The sequence below is a fragment of the Triticum aestivum genome, chromosome 6A (assembly GCF_018294505.1).
Source record: "Triticum aestivum cultivar Chinese Spring chromosome 6A, IWGSC CS RefSeq v2.1, whole genome shotgun sequence".
In the NCBI taxonomy this organism is placed as follows: Eukaryota; Viridiplantae; Streptophyta; class Magnoliopsida; order Poales; family Poaceae; genus Triticum; species Triticum aestivum.
Window position 1 is genome coordinate 411,021,811 of NC_057809.1, and position 9,099 is coordinate 411,030,909.

Sequence of the window (9,099 nt, forward strand, 5' to 3'; positions counted from 1 at the left end):
TTTATTTGAATGTCATTGGGGTGGAGGCTGAGCTTTTGGCTGGAATGCCTCTCTATCACGGCCACGAGGTGGCCGATCAGCCGTATAATACGCTTCTTCCTCCAGTTGGGGTAGTAACCTGCGCCTTGGGTAACTCTTGGAGGGGCGCTTGAGTTTATATTCCTCGGCCGCGAGGACTTCAGTCCATTTGTCAGCTAGCAGATCTTCATCAGCTTGAAGCTGCTGCTGCTTTTTCTTCAGGCTATTTGCCATGGCCATAAGACGGCGCTTGAAGCATTCTTGTTCGACGGGATCCTCTGGTATGGAGAATTCATCGTCGCCGAGGATTGCCTCATCTTCGGAGGGGGGCATGTGATTGTCATCCTCCTCCTCTCCGTCTGCCGCTCTCTCAGGAGAGCTGGCTCCTCCATCCTCCTGCTCTAAATCTTGCTGGAGGGGTTTGTTGTTTTCTTTGGCACTATCCGGAGTGTTATTATGTCCTGTGCCGGTATCACCACTTTTGCTTTGGCAGGACTTAGAGCGGCGCCGCTGACGTCGGTGCTTGGGTTGCTTCTTGGAGGGGTCATCCTCCGCTATCTCGTCGCCATTGCCTTCATTGGGTGTATGCACCATGTATATGTCATATGACGAGGTGGCTTTCCAGTGCCCTATAGGTGTTGGTTCATGTTCGTCTTCTACATCGTTGTCCATACCATCGATGTCTTGAGAGTCGAAGTCAAGCATGTCGGTTAAATCATCGACAGTGGCTACGAAGTGGGTGGTGGGTGGGCATCGAATTTCTTCGTCGTCCGCATCCCAATCCTGTTGGCCATAGTCCGGCCAAGGCTCTCCTGACAAAGAGAGGCACCTTAGTGAATTCAAAATGTCACCGAAGGGCGAGTGCTAAAAGATATCCGCGGTAGTGAATTCCATGATCGGCGCCTAATCGGATTCGATTGGTAGGGGCGCGGATGGTTCGGAGTTCGGAAAAGAGTCCGGCACCTTGGAGTCACGGGCTGCGCAGAGGGTTAGGCTGGTGTTCGGCTCGATCGCCGTTGAGACTGCAGCCCCTGAGGCGGTGTCTAACCACCCATCCTCGACTGGCGCAGTTGGCTCCGAGCTAAGGGTCGGAGCTGATGCAGGCGCAGCCTCTGGGGTACTTTTCGGCGGCAGAGCTAGGTCATACCCATCGCGACAGTGCGGTGCGCCCGGCTGTGGCTTGAATCCATCGAAGATCAAGTCTCCGCAGATGTCGGCCGTGTAGTTCAAACTTCCAAATCTGACCTAATGGCTAGGGGCGTAGCTTTCAATCTGCTTCAGATGGCCAAGCGAATTAGCCCGCAGTGCAAAGCCGCCGAATACAAAGATCTGTCCGGGGAGAAAAGTCTCACCCTGGACCGCATCGCTATCGATGATAGTAGGAGCCATCAAGCCTAACGGCAACGACACAGACGAACTCTCAATGAAAGCACCAATGTCGGTGTCAAAACCGGCGGATCTCGGGTAGGGGGTCCCGAACTATGTGTCTAGGCCAGATGGTAACAGGAGGCAGGGGACACGATGTTTTACCCAGGTTCGGGCCCTCTTGATGGAGGTAAAACCCTACGTCCTGCTTGATTGATATTGATGATATGGGTAGTACAAGAGTAGATCTACCATGAGATCAGAGAGGATAAACCCTAGAAGCTAGCCTATGGTATGATTGTATGTTGTGATTGTTGTCCTACAGACTAAAACCCTTCGGTTCATATAGACACCGGAGAGGGTTAGGGTTACACAAGGTCGGTTACAAAGAAGGAGATATCCATATCCGTATTGCCTAGCTTGCCTTCCGTGCCAAGTAGAGTCCCATCCGGACACAAGACGAAGTCTTCAATCTTGTATCTTCATAGTCTAACAGTCCGGCCAATGGAGATAGTCCAGCTGTCCGGAGACCCCCTAGTCCAGGACTCCCTCAAGCACCATCTCCTCTCAAACCCTAGTTCATCTCTTGTATTTGATCTTGGTCCCAAAACCTCAGATTGGTACCTGTGGGTTGCTAGTAGTGTTGATTACTCCTTGTAGTTGATGCTAGTTGGTTTATCCGTTGGAAGATTGTATTTTCAGATCCTTAATGATAATCCATATTCCTCTGATCTTGATTATGAATATGCCTTGTGAGTGATAATCCCAAAGTGTAGGGAATCATCATAGCAATTCCCAAAGGTGGAAGTGATAATTATGAAGTGTCGAACCCACAAGGAGCTAAAGGTAAGATCAATATTCTCTCAAGTCCTATCTGCCACTGATACGACTCTACGTACACCGAATGTTTGCTTCCAACTAGAAACGAGAAATAAAACTACATTGTGGGTATGAAGAGGATAACTTTGCATGATATCGGAGAGCTAAAATATAAAAGTAGGTGCTGTTATCATAAAGGTAGAATATATTACTAAATATTACAAATAGCGAGTGTGGAAAAATGATGGGTTGGTGTGCGGAATTATCCTAGGCAATCGTTAACAAGACCGGTGGTCGTCATTGCCATTTCATATGAGGGAGAGGCATAAGCTAACATAATTTCTCTTCTTGGATCATATGCACTTATGATTGGAACTCTAGCAAGCATTCGAAACTAGTAAAGACCATTAAGGTAAAACCCAACCATAGCATTAAAGCATCAAGTCCCCTTTATCCCATACGCAACAACCCCCTTACTCGGGTTTATGCTTCTGTCACTCAAGCAACCCACTATATGCGAATCATAAACGTATTGCAACACCCTACAGCGGGAATCCCTCACACTTGCACGACACGGAGGGCACAATAGGACAAGACCAAAATAAAACATACAACTCATACCAAATCTAGATCATCAATCAACCCAAAGACAAAGGATATCTACAAAAAACATCATAGGATGGCAACACATCATTGGATCATAATATGTGGCATAAAGCACCATGTTCAAGTAGGGATTACAGCGGGGTGCGGGAGAGTGGACCGTGTAAAAGAGATGATTATGGTGATGATGATGGTGATGTTGATGAAGACGATCACCGCGGCAATGATTCCCCTCCCGATGGCACTCCGGCGCCACCGAGAGAGAGAGGAGGAGAGGTTCTCCCCCTTGTGCTTCCTCCTTCATGGCCTCCCCCTAGATAGGGAGAGGTTCCCCGACTGGATCTTGGCCTTCATGGCGATGATGGCCCCTCCGAGATCCTCCTCCATAGCCTCCGGTGATGATGGTCCCCTCCAGCAGGGTGCCAGAGAGGGCCTAGATTGATTTCTCGTGGCTACAGAGTCTTGCGGCGGCGGAACTTCCGATCTAGGTTATTTTCTGGAGGTTTGGGCATTTATAGGAGAGGTTGGCGTCGAGAACAAGTCAGGGGGCCCCATGGGAAGTCCACGAGGCATAGGGGCGCGCCGCAGGGGGTGGGCGCGCCCCCACCCTCGTGGGGCCCATGGGACTCCCCTCCAGTAGATTTTTGTTCCAGAATTTTTTATATTTTCCAGAAAAATTCTCCGTTGATTTTCATCGCATTGCGAGAACTTTTATTTCTGCACAAAAACAACACCACGGTAGTTCTGCTGAAAACAGCGTCAGTCCGGGTTAGTTCTAATCAAATCATACCAAAATCATATAAAACTATTATAAACTTGGCATGAATACTTCATAAATTATAGATACATTGGAGACGTCTCAGTGAGTAGTTACGTTTGTTCCCGACGACATGGGAGAAGTCTATTATAAGTAATCATGTGAATTTAGTATTCATTCGATATTTTGATGAGATGTATGTTGTCTCTCCTCTAGTGGTGTTATGTGAACATCTACTACATGACACTTCACCATTATTTGGGCCTAGGGGAAGGCATTGGGAAGTAAGAAGTAGATGATGGATTGCTACAGTGACAGAAGCTTAAACCCTAGTACATGCGTTGCTTCGTAAGGGGCTGATTTGGATCCATATGTTTCATGGTATGGTTAGGTTTGCCTTAATACTTCTTCTGTAGTTGCGGATGCTTGCGAGAGGGGTTAATCATAAGTGGGAGGATTGTCCAAGGAAGGGAAGCACGCAAGCACCGGTCCACCCACGTATCAAATTATCAAAGTAACGAACGCGAATCATTTGAGCATAATGAAAACTAATTTGACAACAATTCCCATGTGTCCTCAGGAGCGCTTTGCTTTATATAAGAGTTTGTCTAGGCTTGTCCTTTGCTACAAAAAGTATTGGGACACCTTGCTGCACCTATTTACTTTATTTACTTTCTACCTGTTACAATTTACCCTATCACAAAACTATCTATTACCGATAATTTCAGTGCTTGTAGAGAATACCTTGCTAAAAACCGCTTGTCATTTCCTTCTACTCCTCGTTGGGTTCGACAATCTTACTTATTGATAGGACTATGATAGATCCCCTATACTAGTGGGTTATCAGGCATCATGCGGGAGATAGAATTGCTCACAAGGTATTGCAATCTGGTTTTTATTGGCCTACTCTCTTCAAGGATGCCCATAAGTTTGTTTTATCTTATGATGAATGCCAGAGAATTGGAAATATTGGTAAGCATAAGAAGTGCCTATGAATTATTACTTGCTTTTGAACCATTTGATGTTTGGGGATTTGATTACATGGGACATTTTCCTTCCTCTAATGGGTATACACATATTTTGGTTGTTGTCGATTATGTTACTAAGTGGGTAGAAGCTATTCCAACTAGTAGTGCTGATTACAACACCTCTATTAAAATGCTTAAGGAAGTTATTTTCCCAAGGTTTGGAGTCCCTGGATATTTAATGACTGATGGTGGTTCACACTTTATTCATGGTGCTTTTCGTAAAATGCTTACTAAGTATGATGTTAACCATAGAATTCCATCACCTTATCATCCTCAGTCTAGTGGTCAAGTTGAACTTAGCAATAGGGAAATAAAATTAATTTTACAAAAAATAGTCAATTGGCCCTGAAAGAATTGGTCTGAGAAATTAGATGATGCACTTTGGGCTTATAGAACAGCATATAAAAATCCTATGGGTGTGTCTCCTTATAAAATGGTTTATGGAAAAGCTTGTCATTTCCCTCTCGAGTTAGAACATAAAGCATATTGGGAAATTAAAGAACTCAACTTTGATTTCAAATTTGATGGTGAAAAGAGAGGTTATTTGATATTAGCTCACTAGATGAATGGAGAACCCAAGCTTATGAAAATGCCAAGTTATTTAAAGAAAAAGTTAAAAGATGGCATGATAAGAGAATCCAAAAGCGTGAGTTCAAGGTTGGGGAATACGTTCTTTTGTACAACTCTTGTTTCAGATTCTTTGCAGGAAAACTCCTCTCCAAATGGGAAGGACCTTATGTTATCGAAGAGGTTTATCGATTTGGAGCCATAAAAATAAATAATGTCGAAGGTACTAACCCGAAGGTTGTCAATGGGCAAAGAATAAAACATTGTATCTCAGGTACGCTCATTAATGTTGAAAGCAATATTATCCAAACTATGACACGGGAAGAACACATAAAGGAAACCTTCCGGAGCACTCCAAAATCATGAAAAAAGAAGAGGTGTGTGATACGGTAAGTAAACGGACTTCGAAAAATCTGCAAGAATATTTTCTATCGGTTTTGGAATATATTAAAAATTAGGAAAATAAGAAACAACCAGGAAGGCAACCCTGGTGGGCACAAGACACCAGGACGCGCCTGCCCACCTCGGGTACCTTTCGTACTCCATTTTTCTTCCATTTGCTTGTTTCCCAAGATAAACAATCTTTATATACCCCCCGAATCTATTGACCACCGTATCATGTAGAAATCTTCTATTTTCTTTTCTTGTTGTTTTTGGTCAGATCTGTTAAGCCAGTCATCATGTCTTCTCCCTCCTCGAACAACATAGAAGATGATGCTTGGTTGATGAAGATCGAGTTGACGAGAGAAGAGCCCAAATAAGCCTTTGGAGGGGACAAGAGCAAGGAAGCTACTGGAGATCAAGCATCGGTGGTCGAGCAAGCTTTGCCTGTTGAGGAGAAAGAAGGAGATATCCTTAAACCTTACTATGAATATCTTGCTCCCACTAAGATTGAAGCTTTTCGAATCATCGAAACGGTTCGTGTGCAAAATAAATATCTTACACATTAAAATACTCTATTACAAGAGCACATCACTTTCCTCTGGAGCATCATCCGTAGATTGGAGTAGCTTTTGAGCTTGAAGGATAAGATTTCTACTACTTCATCATTGATACGTCTCCAACGTATCTATAATTTTTGATTGTTCCAAGCTATTATATTATCTGTTTTGGATGTTTTATATGCATTAATATGCTATTTTATATTATTTTTGGGACTAATCTATTAACATAGAGCCCGGTGCCAGTTTCTATTTTCCCTTATTTTTTAGCTTCACAGAAAAGGAATATCAAATGGATTCCAAACGGAATGAAACTTTCACGATGATTATTCTTGGACCAAAAGTCACCTAGGAGACTTAGAGTTCAAGTCAGAAGAGCCATGAGGCGGCGACAAGGGTGGTGGGCACGCCCTAGGGGGGGCGCCCCCTACCTTGTGGGCCCCTCGTGACCTCCATGACCTAGTTCTTTCTCCTATATATTCACATATATTCCTGAACCTCCAAAAGCATCCACGAAAACACTTTTCCACCACCGCAACCTTATGTTCCCGTGAGATCCCATCTTGGGGCCTTCTCCGGCATCCTACCGTAGGGGGGTTCGATCACGGAGGGAATCTTCATCAACTCTATTCCCTTCCGATGAAGCGTGAGTAGTTTACCTCAGACCTACGGGTCCATAGCTAGTAGCTAGATGGCTTCTTCTCACTCTTTGATTCTCAATACCATGTTCTCCTCGATGTTCTTGGAGATCTATCCGATGTAATCTTGTTTTGCGGTGTGTATGTCGAGATCCGATGAATTGTCGATTTATGATCAAATTATCTATGAATATTATTTGAATCTTCTCTGAATTCTTTTATGCAGATATCTTTGTAATTATCTTCGAACTACCGGTTTAGTTTGGCTAACTAGATTGGTTTTTCTTGCAATTGGAGAAGTGCTTAGCTTTGGGTTCAATCTTGTAGTGTCCTCGCCCAGTGACAAAGTAGGTTGTATTGTTGTCATTAAGGATAAAAAGATGAGGTTTACATCATATTGCTAGAGTTTATTCCTCTACATCATGTCATCTTACTTAAAGCGTTACTCCGTTCTTCATGAACTTAATACTCTAGATGCAGGTAGGAGTCGGTCGATCTGTGGAGTAATAGTAGTAGACGCAGGCAGGAGTTGGTCTACTTGACACGGACGTGATGCCTATATTACATAATCATTGCCTTGGATATCATCATAACTTTGCGCTTTTCTATCAATTGCTTGATAGTAATTTGTTCACCCACCATATTATTTAATTTCAAGAGAGAAGCCACTATTGAAAACTATGGCCCCCGGGTCTATTTTCCATCATATTAGATTCCGATCTACTGATGTTTGCTTGAACTACGTCGGTATTCCCCAAAGAGGAAGGGATGATGCAACACAACAACTGTAGGTATTTCCCTCAGTGATGAGACCAAGGTTATCGAACCAGTAGGAGAACCACGCAACACCACGTAAACAGCTGCTACACACAAAGAACAAATACTTGCAACCCGACGTAAGAGAGGGGTTGTCAATCCCTCACGGGTAAAAAGATAGGTAAAATTATAGTAGATTGGATAAATGAATCTCGTGGGAACGCGAGATAAAATAAATAAATAAAAATTGCAGCAAGGTATTTTTGGGTTTTTGGATTGACAGATCTGAAAATAAAAGCAAATAAAAATAGATCGCGAAGGCAAATATAATAAAGAAGAGACTCGCGAGCCGTAGGTTTCACTAGTGGCTTCTCTCGAGAAAAATAGCAAATGGTGGGTAAACAAATTACTGTTGGGCAATTGATAGAATTTAAAATAATCATGACGATATCCAGGCAATGATCATTATATAGGCATCATGTCCAAGATTAGTAGACTGACTCCTGGCTGCATCTACTACAATTACTCCACACATCGACGGCTATCCAGCATGCATCTAGTGTATTAAGTTCATGGAGAAACGGAGTAATGCAATACGAACGATGATATGATGTAGACAAGATTTATTTATGTAGAAATAGACCCCATCTTGTTATCCTTAATAGCTACGATACATACATGTCAGTTCCCCTTCTGTCACTGGGATCAACCACCGTAAGATGGAACCCATCACAAAGCACATCTTCCCATTGCAAGATAAATAGATCAAGTTGGGCAAACAAAACCCAAATATCAGAGAAGAAATACGGGGCTATAAGTAATCATGCATATGAGAGATCAAAAGACCTAAATAATTTCCTGGATAAAAACATATATTTGATCAAAAACTCAAAGTTCATCGGATCCCAACAAACACACCGCAAAAGTGTTACATCATATGGATCTCCAACAGACCATTGTATTGAGAATCAAAAGAGAGAGGGGAAGCCATCTAGCTACTAACTACGAACCCGAAGGTCTACAAAAGACTACTCGCGCATCATCGAAGAGGTGCCAATGAGGATGATGAACCCCTCTGTGATGGTGTCTAGATTGGATCTGGTGTTTCTAGAAATTTCGGCGGCTGGAATTTATTTTCGTTGTCTCCCCTAGGGTTTCTGGAATATTGGGGTATTTATAGAGCAAAGAGGCGGTGTGGGAGGCCACCGAGGTGGGCACAACCCACCTGGGCGTGCCTGGGTTCCCTGGTGGGTTGTGCCCCCCTCGGGGCACCCCCAGGTGCTTCTCCGGGCCATTGCATGGCTTCTGGTCCGTAAAAATTCCACAAAAAGTTTTGCTGCGTTTGGACTCCGTTTGGTATTGATTTTCTGCGATGTAAAAAACAAGCAAGAAACAGCAACTGGCACTTGGCACTATGTCAATAGGTTAGTACCAAAAAATTATATAAAATGATTGTAAAAAATTCAAGAATGATAATGTAAAAACATGGAACAATCAAAAATTATAGATACGTTGGAGACGTATCAGCATCCCCGAGCTTAATTCCTGCTCGTCCTTGTGTAGGTAAATGATAAAAACATTTTTTTTTGATGGAATGCTGCCTAGCA